The sequence below is a fragment of the Delphinus delphis genome, chromosome 2 (genome assembly GCF_949987515.2).
Source record: "Delphinus delphis chromosome 2, mDelDel1.2, whole genome shotgun sequence".
NCBI lineage: Eukaryota > Metazoa > Chordata > Mammalia > Artiodactyla > Delphinidae > Delphinus > Delphinus delphis.
Window position 1 is genome coordinate 145,942,915 of NC_082684.1, and position 12,774 is coordinate 145,955,688.

The 12,774-nt window shown below is 39.5% G+C and overlaps 1 protein-coding gene across 1 annotated transcript in view; it reads left to right on the top strand.

Annotated features, from left to right (window-relative positions):
• MNS1 (meiosis specific nuclear structural 1) overlaps window positions 1-12,774 on the top strand; it is a 54,174-nt gene that overhangs the window by 14,619 nt on the left and 26,781 nt on the right. The gene's annotated exons all lie outside the window — the stretch shown is intronic.

Genomic DNA, 12,774 nt, shown 5'->3' on the forward strand with positions numbered 1-12,774 from the left:
CCGCCTCAACCATTCCCCCCACCCCTCACCCTCTGTGGAAAAATTGTCTTCCACAAGACCAGCTGGTCCCTGGTGCCAAAAAGGTTGGGGACCTGTTCTACCAGATGTATAATTTTCATTCTGGTAGTAGGAATGAAAGTGGATGATGCAGAAGCAGTATTCAAAGAGATACAGTCTGAGAATTTCAAAAATAAAAAAGGCATAAAGCCACAAAGACACAGTAAATAATTAAAAATACATCATGCTCATCCTAGTCAAACTTCAGAAATCTAACAATAAAGAAAATCATAAAAATCACAAAAGTAGCCACACAAAAATGACTACTGCCTTCAAAAGAGCAACAGTGAGAAGTATGACAACTTTGAGCAGCAACATTAGAAACTAGAAGACTGGATTTAAAGGACTGAAAGAAAATTTAGTAATCTATACATTGTGGAAAGTTTCTTCAAACATAAGGCAAAAGTCGTTCTTGAGTATTCTTTCAAATAGAGTATGTTTCCTCTCAGCAGTGTCAAAACTGCTAAGAGTTTTTAATTTTGTGCATAAGCCGTGGTAAAATTTTGACTGACATGCAGAAATGGACCATTTTCTGATCAGTGTATTCATCTGGAAATTGGCAGGTCTAAATTGAAGGAAATGTTTGCTGTGGTGCTTGAAATGTATCCAAAGTAATTAAAAATCACCTATATCATGATTAGGCTCTTTAAACTTAAAAGAAATTAATTTTTAAAACCCAGGGTAGGGCTTCCCTGGTGGCACAGTGGGTGAGAGTCCGCCTGCTGATGCAGGGGACACGGGTTCGTGCCCCGGTCCGGGAGGAATCCACATGCCGCGGAGCGGCTGGGCCCATGAGTCATGGCCACTGAGCCTGCGTGTCCGGAGCCTGTGCTCCGCAACGGGAGAGGCCACAGCAGTGAGAGGCCCGTGTACTGCAAAAAAAAAAGAAAAAAGAAAAAAAACCCAGGGTAAATTTTTAAAACTCAGTGAAATTTATTTTGAAAATAATTGTTCAAGTTCAGAAGTCATGAGACTCTTTTGTATTATTTAGAACACATGATTTTTTTTAATCCAAGAAAATATTTAAAAGACAATCTAATTTTATTATAGCTTTTAACTGGAGTTGAGAAACTCACTGTCTAGTTTTATTTTATTTATTTTTTATTGGAATAAAATTGCTTTACAATGTTGTGTTAGTTTCTGCTGTACAATGAAGTGAATCAGCTATATGTATCCCTATATCCCCTCCCTCTTGGGAATCCCTCCCACACCCCACCACCACCTATCTAGATCGTCACAGAGCACCGAGCTGACCTCCCTGTGCTATACCGCAGCTTCCCACTAGCTCTCTATTTTACACCTGGTAGTGTATTTATGTCAAACCTAGTCTTCCAATTCGTCCCACCCTCCCCTTCCCCCCCATGTCCACATGTCCATTCTCTACGTCTACATCTCTCTTCCTGCCCTACAAATAGGTTCATTTGTGCCGTTTTTCTAGATTCCACATATATGTGTTAATATACGATATTTTTTTTCTCTTTCTGGCTTACTTCACTCTGTATGAGAGATTCTAAGTCCGTCCACATCTCTACAAGTGACCCAGTTTCATCCATTTTCATAGCTGAGTAATATTCCATTGTATATATGTACCACATCTTCTTTATCCATTCATCTATTGTTGGACATTTAGGTTGTTTCCATGTCCTGGCTATTGTAAATAGTGCTGCAGTGAACATTGGGGTACATGTGTCCTTTTGAATTATGTTTTTCTCAGGGTATATGCCCAGTAGTGGGATTGCTGGGTCCTATGGTAGTTCTATTTTTAGATTTTTATGGAATCTCCGTACTGTTCTCCGTAGTGGCTGTGTCAATTTACATTCCCACCAACAGTGCAAAAGGGTTCCTTTTTCTCCACACCCTCTCCAGCATTTATTGTTTGTAGATTTTTTGATGATGGCCATTCTGACTGGCGTGAGGTGATGCCTCATTGTAGTTTTGATGTGTATTTCTCTAATAATTAGTGATGTTGAGCAGCTTTTCATGTGCCTCTTGGCCATCTGTATGTCTTCCTTGGTGAAATGTCTGTTGAGGTCTTCTGCCCATTTTTTAATTGGGTTGTTTGTTTTTTTGATACTGAGCTGCATGAGCTGTTTATATATTTTGGAGATTAATCCTTTGTTAGTTGCTTCATTTGCAAATATCTTCTACCATTCTGAGGGTTGTCTTTTCGTCTTGCTTATGGTTTCCTTTGCTGTGCAAAAGCTTTTAAGTTTCATTAGGTCCCATTTGTTTATTTTTGTTTTTATTGCCATTTCTCTAGGAGGTGGGTCAAAAAACATCTTGCAGTGGTTTATGTCAAAGAGTGTTTTCCCCTAAGAGTTTTATAGTGTCCGGTCTTACATTTAGGTCTTTAATCCATTTTGAGTTTGTTTTTGTCTATGGTGTTAGGAAGTGTTCTAATTTCATTGTTTTACATGTAGCTGTCCACTTTTCCCAGCACCACTTATTGAAGAGGCTGTCTTTTCTCCATTGTATGTTCTTGCCTCCTTTGTCATAAATTAGGTGACCATATGTGCATGGGTTTATCTCCAGGCTTTCTATCCTGTACGATTGATCTGTATTTCTGTTTTTGTGCCAATACCATACTGTCTTGATTACTGTAGCTTTGTAGTATAGTTTGAAGTCAGGGAGACTGATTCCTCAGCTCCGTTTTTCTTTCGCAAGATTGCTTTGACTATTCGGGGTCTTTTGTGTTTCCATACGAATTGTAAAATTTTTTGTTCTAATTCTGTGAAGAATGCCATTGGTAGTTTGATAGGGATTGCATTGAATCTGTCAATTGTTTTGGGTAGTAGAGTCATTTTCACAATATTGATTCTTCCAATCCAAGAACATGGTATACTTCTCCATCTGTCTGTATCCTCTTTTTGCATCTATGTTCATCAGTGATATTGGTCTGTAATTTTCTTTTTTTGTAGTATCTTTGTCTGGTTTTAGTGTCAGGGTGATGGTGGCTTTGTAGAAAGAATTTAGGAATGATCCTCCTCCTGCAATTTTTTGGAAGAGTTTGAGCAGGATAGGTGTTAGCTCTTCTCTAAATGTTTGATAGAATTTGCCTGTGAAGCCATCTGCTCCTGGACTTTTGTTTGCTGGAAGATTTTTAATTACAGTTTCATTACTTGCGATAGGTCTGTTTATATTTTCTATTTCTTCCAGATTCAGTCTTGGAAAATTGTACCTTTCCAAGAATTTGTCCATTTCTTTGTGGTTGTTCATTTTCTTGGCATATAGTTGTTTGTAGTAGTGTCTTAGAATCCTTTCTATTTCTGTGGTGTCAGTTGTGATTTTTCCTTTTTCATTTCTAATTTTATTGATTTGCATCCTCTCCCTTTTTTTCTTGATTAGTCTGGCTAAAGGTTTATCAATTTTGTTTATCTTCTCAAAGAACCAATTTTTAGTTTTATTGATCTTTGCTATGTTTTCTTTATTTCTGTTTCATTTATTTCTGCTCTGATCTTTATGATTTCTTTCCTTCTGCTGACTTTGGGTTTTCTTTGTTCTTCTTTCTCTAGTTTCTTTAGGTGTAAGTTAGATTGTTTATTTGAGATTTTTCTTGTTTCTTTAGGTGAAATTGAATTGCTATAAACTTCCCTCTTAGAACTGCTTTTGCTGTGTCCCATAGATTTTGGGTTGTGTGTTTTCATTTTCATTTGTTTCTATGTATTTTTTTATTTCTTCTTTGATTTCTTCAGTGATTTCTTGGTTGTTTAGCAGTATACTGTTTAGCCTCCATGTATTTGTGTTTTTTACAGTTTTTTTCCTGTAATTGATTTCCAATCTCATAGCATTGTGGTCAGAAAAGATGCTTGATGTGAGTTCAATTTTCTTACATTTTCCGAGGCTTGATTTGTGACCCAGGATGTGATGTATTCTGGAGAATGTTCCGTGTGCACTTGAGAAGAAAGTGTATTCTGACACTTTTGGGTGGAATGTCCTATAAATATCAATTAAATCTATCCGGTCTGTTGTGTCATGTAAAGCTTGTGTTTCCTTATTTTCCATTTGGATGATCTGTACGTTGGTTAAGTGGGGTGTAAAGTCCCCTACTATTATTGTGTTACTGTCGATTTCCCCTTTTACGGTTGTTAGCATTTACCTTATGTATTGAGGTGCTCCTATGTTGGGTGCATAAATATTTATAATTGTTATATCTTCTTCGTGGATTGATCCCTTGATCATTTTGTAGTGTCCTTCCTTGTCTCTTTTAACATTCTTTATTTTAAAGTCTATTTTATCTGATATGAGTGTTGCTGCTCCAGCTTTCTTTTGATTTCCATTTGCATGGATTATCTTTTTCCATCCCTTCTCTTTCAGTCTGTATGTGTCCCTAGGTCTGAAGTGGGTCTGTTGTAGACAGCATATATGGGTCTTGTTCTTGTGTCCATTCAGCCAGCCTGTGTCTTTTATTTGGAGCACTTAATCCATTTACTTTCAAGGTTATTACTGATATGTATGTTCCTATTACCATTTTCTTAATTATTTTCATTTTGTTTTTGTGGGTCCTTTTCTTCTCTTGTGCTTCCCACCTAAAGAAGTTCCTTTAGCATTTGTTGTAAAGCTAGTGTGGTGGTGCTGAATTCTCTTAGCTTTTGCTTGTCTGAAAAGCTTTTGATTTCTCTGTCAAATCTGAATGAGATCCTTGCTGAGTAGAGTAATCTTGGTTGTAGGTTTTTCTCTTTCATCACTTTAAGTATATCCTGCCACTCCCTCTGGCCTGCAGAGTTTCTGCTAAAAAATCAGCTGATAACCTTATGGGGATTCCTTTGTATGTTATTTTTTGCTTTTCCCTTGCTGCTTTTAATATTTTTTCTTTGAATTTAATTTTTGTTAGTTTGATTAATATGTGTCTTGGTATGTTTCTCCTAGGGTTTATCCTGTATGGGACTCTCTGCACTTTCTGGATTTGGGTGACTATTTCCCTTCCCATGTTAGGGAAGTTTTCTGCTATAATCTCTTCAGATATCTTCTCAGACGCTTCCTTTTTCTCTTCTTCTTCTGGTACCCTTATAATTCGAATATTGGTGCATCTAATGTTGTCCCAAAGGTCTCTGTGATTGTCTTCAGTTCTTTTCATTCTTTTTTCTTCTGTTCCTCGGCAGTTATTTCCACCATTCTGTCTTCCAGCTCACTTATTTGTTCTTCTGCCTCAGTTTTATGTTATTGATTCCTTCTAGTGTATTTTTCATTTCAGTTATTATGTTGTTCATCTATGTTTGTTTGTTCTTTAGTTCTTCTAGATCTTCTTTTTTTTTTTTTTTTTGTATTATGTGGGCCTCTCACTGTTGTGGCCTCTCCCGTTGTGGAGCACAGGCTCCGGACACACAGTCTCAGCGGCCATGGCTCACGGGCCCAGCCACTCCGCGGCATGTGGGATCTTCCCGGACCGAGGCACAAACACATGTTCCCTGCATTGGCAGGCGGACTCTAAACCACTGCGCCACCACGGAAGCCCTCTTCTAGATCTTTGTTAAACATTTCTTGTATTTTCTCAATCTGTGCCTCCATTCTATTTCTGAGATTCTGGATCACCTTTACTGTCATTACTCTGAATTCTTTTTCAGGTAGCTTGCCTATTTCCTCTTCACTTATTTGGTCTTATAGGTTTTTACCTTGCTCCCTCATCTGTGACATTTTTTCGTTGTCTTATTTTATTTTATTTTTTGATGGGTGGGATTGTGTTCCTGTTTTACTGGTTTTTGGCCTGAGGCTTCCAGCATTGGAGTTTGTAGGCTGTTGGGTAGAGCTGAGTCTTGGTGCCGAGGTGAGGACCTCGGGGTGACCTCACTCTGATGAATATTCCCTGGGGTCTGAGGTTTTCTATTAGTCCAGTGGTTCAGACTCGGAGCTCCCACAACAGGAGCTCTGGCCTAACCCTCTGCTCATGAACCAAGATCCCACAACCAACGTGGGGCGGCAAAAAAAAAAGGAAGAAGAAGAATAAAAGGAGCAGAACAATAACAGAGTAAAAAATAAGATTAGAAAACTAACAGATATGTTAGAAAGAATAAAAAAATAAAAATATAGATGAAACAACAACCAGAAGCTAAAACAGAACTACAATAGTAAAAAAGAGGAGAGGAAAGAAACAAAAAAAAGCCAGAAAAGACCTTGGCTGTGTGGGGGGGTGGGGCTTAGGCAGGGGTGGGGTTTATGTGGTGGGCAGGGCCTATGCTTAGGACCCACAGGGCCGGAAAAGACCCTGGGTGGCTTGTGAGGCTTAGGCTCAAGGCAGCAGGAGGGACCCAGGAGTGCCTCTGGCCTTGGAGGGCAGAGCACCAGGTCCAGGACCCCAGCAGGCTCACTGGGCCCTAGTGGGTGGGGGGAATTGCAGGGTGCTTTCCCCCGCATCCTCCGATCCTAGAGGTCCCCTCCCTGTTGGCCTCTCTTCTTCTTTCCCCTCACCTCCCTCCTGTGCCCCTAGGAGCCACGTGGCCAGAGGGAGCCCCAGAAGGCAGGGGACCAGACCTGGAAGCCCAACAGGCTTCCCGAGGCTTAGTGGGTGGGGGAAATGCCCTCCGCCCCTCCCCTATTCCTCCAATCCCAGAGGGCCCTCCCATCTGCCTCTCCTCCTCTTACCCCCCTTCTCCCTCCATCCTATGCCCCTAAGACCCTCACAACCCGACAGGGCCCGGGAGAATGGAGGACCAGGCCCGGGAGAATGGAGGACCAGGCCCGGGAGCCCAGCAGGCTTCCTGGGCCATGGTAAGCAGGGGAAACACCCTCCATGCCTTCCCTGATCCTCTGATCTTGGAGGGCCCCTCCCTGTCCACCACTCCTCTTCTCTGCTCAGTCCCGCCCCCCATCTCCCTCCTATACCCCTAGGACCAACGTGGCCCGGAGGGGGCCTTGGAAGGCGGAGGACCCGGCTGGGGAGCCCGGCAGGCTTCCTGGGGCCCGATTAGGCAAGGGAAACTCTAGGCGTGCTCCCACTGATATCTGAGCCCCTGAGGGTCCCTCCAGGCATGGGAACCCCTCCCCGCTCCCAGCCACCACGTCTCCTCCCCCCTCACTCCCCCCACGTCCTACCCATTGCTCAGGGGGTACTTCTCATCTCCTTGGGCGTCTAGGTCCCCCACCAGCGTGTGGCAGGCGCCCTAGTTGTGGGGAGACGTGAACTCCATGTCTTCCTACACCGCCATCTGGACTGCCCCCACCACTGTCTAGTTTTAGAAATCCTATTTTAATTGTAGCATTAATAATTATAATTAGTTGTACAATTAGTTATAATTATTTACAGTTATTACAACTAATTGTATAATTATGACCATACAATTTATAATTATTAAATAATAGCAATTTATATTTATTATATAGCTAACACATAGCTTTATGAAAGAAAAAATAAGTACCTTGTTTATAACTTGTATTTAAGTTCAGCAAAAACTATCTCAAAGAAGAGACAGTCTGCCCTTATTAAATGTACAACTAGTTCCTTGCTGATGCCAGTACTATTATATTACATTTCTGACTGATAATCAATATGTTAATTATTAAAATAAATAAGATGGCTTAAAAAAATAACATTTTCAGTCAAACAAAATAGAGAATTGATCACGATAACCCTGCATTAAAGGAAATACTAGCAGTTGTTCTTCAGGTAGAAGAATAAAAATGATCCCAACATTAATCTCAAAACTTCAGGGAGGAAAATGCGTAGTAAGTCTAGGTGAAATATGAATCTGTAAATCACTTATTGTAATGTCTTTGGGATTTAAAATATATAAATAGTTAAAAATGTAACAAACCATAACAAAAGTGAGGTAGGAAGTACATACATGGAGTTAAAGTGGTCAAGAATCTCTCATTGTTTGGTAAAAAATGGACAAATTTTATCAGACTTGAAACAAACATGTAATCTCTGTAATACAAATTTGGAAAAGAATATACAATTAACAAATTAATAGAGGGAAAAATGTGATAATAAAGAATGATGAGGCTGTGCAGAAAAGAGTTGACATAGCACACTTGAGGCTAATTTCCTCAGATAGCCCTGCTTTGCAAGTTTGTCCTTGGCTGGCATCTGGAAACTTGGATTTCAAGAAGGTTCCCACCACTCTGTGATAAGAGTGCCTAATTGTTTGGAAAAACAGTATGGTTCATTCTGAACTCTGTTCCTTCTGGTAGTCGTAATTTTGGTACTTGTAGGCAGAGGGTACATGCATGACTAGCCCCTAATGAAAATCTTGGGCCCTAAGTCTCTAGCGAGCTTTCCTGGTAGACAATTCTCACATGTTGTCACAACTTATTGCTGGGGGAATTAAGCGTCTCCTGTGTGACTCCACTGGGAGAGGACTTTTGGAAACTTGCAGCTGATTTCCTCTAGACTTTGCCGACATGCTTTTTTTCCTTGTCGATTTTGCTCTGTATTTCACTGTGATAAATCATATCCATGAGTATGACTATATACTAAGTCCTGTGAGTCCTCTGAGTGAGTGATGGAACCCAGTGTGGGGGTGGTCTTGGGGACTCCAAACATAGAGACAAAAAGAAGAGAAGAGAGAACACAGAACAGGTAAGACAAATAGAAAGAATATATTAAGATTGTAAATGTAACCCAACTATATTAGTAGTTATAATAAACATGTTTGAACCATTTATGAAAACAGACCATTTGTTATGCCAGAACAAATACAACAGATTTTTAACACATTTATTTCATACATAGTATGTTCTCTGACCACAGTGGAGTTAAACTAGATATACAGTAACAAAAAGACCCCAAAAAACTAGACAATCTTTGTATATTTAGATATTTTAAAATGTACTTCTAAATAACCCCAGGCTAAAGGAGCAATCAGAATTGAAATTAGAAAGTATTTTTAACTGAATGATAATGAAAATGCCACATAGTAATGGTTGTAAGATTGGAGTGACATCTGAGAAATGGTGTAGTAGGCAGCTCCAAGTTCCTGTCCTCCCAGTCAAAGTAGCAGAAACTGTCAGAATCAACTTTGTAAGAACTCTGAACAACAAAGTTTTATAGCAACCAACTGCATGCTCAAACAAGAAAAAGGCAACTTAGCAATGGAAGCAAAGTCTTTAGTGTTTTTACTTTTCCTTGCTCCATCCCCTCCCAGCTATGAGGCAGTCTTGAGGACAGCAGCCCATAGAGTACCAGGCCCTGGTTCTGGAGGAAGAAGAGCAGATCTTATTTGCAAATTATTGTGTCTGTATATTCTAACCTACCTGGGAGCTACCTGAAGGACTGACACAATGTGCTTATCTGTGTTTCTCCTAATTCAGAACTCAGGCCAGAAAAGCAAATTGTATCTCTGGTAAGATTTAATTTCCATAATATATAAAGGATGCCTACAGTTCAACAACAAAAGACAAACAACCCAATTCAAAAATGGGCCTGGTACTTAAAGATTTCTCCAAAGCAGACAGACAGTGGGCAATAGCACATGAAAAAGTACTCAACATTTGTTATTAGGGAAATGCAAATCAAAACCACAAGCAGATACCATTTCACACCTGGTAGGATAGCTGTAATAAAAACAATGGAAAATAAGTGTTGGTGAAGATGTGGACAAATTGGAAACCTCAGACATTGTTGGTAGGAATGTAAAATGGTGCACTGTGGAAGACAGTTTGGCAGTTCCTCTAAAAGTTAAACAGAATTACCATGTGGTCCAGCAATTCCACCCTTAGGTGTACGCTCAAAAGAATTGAAAAATTGAAAACAGGGACTCAATCAGATAGTTGTACGCCAATGTTCAATGCAACATTATTCACAATAGCCAAGAGGTAGAAGCCACCTAAGTGTCTATCAGCAGATGAGTAGATAAACAAATCGTGGCATATACATACAGTAGAATATTATTCAGGTATAAAAGGGAATGAAGCTCTCATACATGCTGCAATATGGTTGAACCTTGAAAAGCATTATCCTAAGTGAAGTAAGCCAGAAACAAAAGGATAAAGACTGTATAATTCCACTTACTTGAAATATCTAGGGACAGATTTGCAGAGACAAAAAGTAAATTAGCAGGGAAGGGAGGAATGGGGAGTTATTGCTTACATGGGTACAGCATTTCTTTTTGGAAAAAAAGTTTGGAAATAGTGTTGATAGTTGCCGAGCATTATGAATGTAATTAACACCACTGAATTGTACACTTAAAAATGGTTAAAATGACAAATTTTTGTTATATATATTTTACAAGAAAAAAATTCTAGGATTGAAAACCCCCCAGAACTTGTCCCATAAATAGCTAAAGCTATTCCTTGAGGATAGCTTATAATCTAAAATGACTATTAGAAAAGAAGACTCCATCTGGAATTATTTGAAAACAAAGAGAAAATTCCCATCTGGAGTGATTAAAAAATAATGTAGGATAAAGATAAGGTCAGAAATGAGCAATTTAGAATGTAGACATAAAGTAGAATCAACAAAGCCAAAAATTGTGCCTTTAAAAAGGCCAATAAAATTGATAGTCCCTGGCAGGAATATATAACTGTAAAAGAGAATGTACAAATAACCAATTCTAGGAATAGATAGTGTGATATAACTGTAGATCGTACAAATGGGAGATCACTGTAGGTCATAGCAGGATATTGTGAACAATTTTATGCAAATTTGAAAATTTAGGTAAATTACTAAATAGCACATTTACCAAACTGACTAGCAGTAGTAGAAAGGGAAACTGGCTCTGCAGTGCCAGTTTTGTCATAAAATAAGTGTGCATATGTGCATGCATCTGTTTTTGCATTTTTCTATCCCATCCTTCCGCAACTGGGGTTCCATAGGAGAACCAAGTGTCACAGAAAGTTGAGTGATTGTATTTTTAATTTTCTCAAAGACAGTATATAGCTGGTATTATTTTAGATCCAGAGGAACCAAGTTAATTCACTGCACATAATAGATGCTTAAGGGCATTAGGGCTTAAAACTTGTAGTTGAGAAGAGCTGCTCTAGTCTATTCCATTGATCCATTTGTTCATCCTGTGCTAAAACTACACTATCTTAAGTATTGTGGCTTTATAATAAGTATTCATATCCTGAAGAAGTCTCCAATTTTGGTCTTCTTAAAGATTGTTTTAGGGCTTCCCTGGTGGTGCAGTGGTTGAGAGTCCGCCTGCCATTGCAGGGGACACGGGTTCGTGCCCCAGTCTGGGAGGATCCCACATGCCGGCGGAGTGGCTGGGCTGGTGAGCCATGGCTGCTGAGCCTGTGCTTCCGGAGCCTCTGCTCAAAAAAAAAAAAAAAAAAAGATTGTTTTAGCCATTCCTACTTTGCATTTCCATATACATTTTAGAATCACTGCAGGGCATTCAGAAATAGACATTTAAAAAAAATGATACTGTATCAATTAGATATCCATATGGAAGAAAATGAACTTGATTTCTACCTCACACCACACATAAAAATCAATTCCTGGAGGATTATCGTCTAAAAGTTAATGGTGAAATAACAAAGCTTTGAGAGACTAATACAAGAAAATGTATTTATGTCTGTGGGGTGGGCAACATTTCTTGAAACATGACACAAAAGTTACTGACAATGAAGAAAAAGATTGGTGGATTAGAATACTCTTCATCTGAAGAAACCACTGTGAGAGTAACTGCAAACTGGAAGGAGGTATTTGCAATGCATATAACCAACAAGAGACTTGTATCTGGAATATATAAAGAACTTTTGGGCTTCTCTGGTGGTACAGTGGTTGGGAATCCGCCTGCAAATGCAGGGGACATGGGTTTCAGCCCTGGTCCAGAAAGATCCCACATGCCGTGGAGCAGCTAAGCCTGTGTGCTACAACTACTGAGCCTGTGCTCTAGAGCCCGCGAGCCACAGCTACTGAGCCTGCGTGCACAACTGCTGAAGTCTGCTTGCACAACTACTGAAGCCTGCGTGCCTAGAGCCTGTGCTCCGCAACAAGAGAAGCCACCGCGGTGAGAAGCCTGTGCACTGTAACGAAGAGTAGCCCCCGCTCGACGCAACTAGAGAAAGCTGGCGTGCAGCAACGAAGACCTAACGCAGCCAAAAATAATAAGTAAATAAATAAATTTTAAAAGACTTCTATGCAACAATAAGAAGTAGACAAACCAGTATAAGAATGAAAATATTTTTTTAAATATTAAACAAGAACTTCATAGAAGTTATACAAATGAGTCAACATATGAAGAGGTCTCAGTTCCATTAGTAGTTGGGAAACATAAATTAAAACCCCAGTGATAAATTACATCCCCCAAAAGAATGGTTAAAATCTATGAAAAGACGAAAGTGTTGCTGAGGGTGTGGAGTGGTGCAAGTGCTTAGACACTGTTTATGAGAGTGTAAATCTGACAAAGCTTTGGAAAACTGCCATTATCTACTCAATTTGAACACAGCCTACCCTGTGACTCAGAAATTTCACTTCTAGGTATATATCCAATGGGTATGGGTGCCCTTGTCCTTCAAATGAAGGTCGTTTATTTGAATGTTGGTTGTTTGCAACTTAATGCACATTTTTTTGTAGAGACAATATTATAAATTGATTGGGTTTGCATATTGGTGCATAATCATTAGTACCCAACTCTAACAAAAATCTTTGTAAATGTATCTCAAACTCTTAGTGGAATAAAATATGTAGACTAACCTAGAAACTTAATCCTCGTTTCTAACACTTTTTATGTAAGAAGGTAATCTTGTGTCATATACATTTGCACCTACAATGGTAAGGGCAAGAAGGACCCACACCATAATACCAGGAATATCTCTCTTCCCTTACCCCTTAGGATT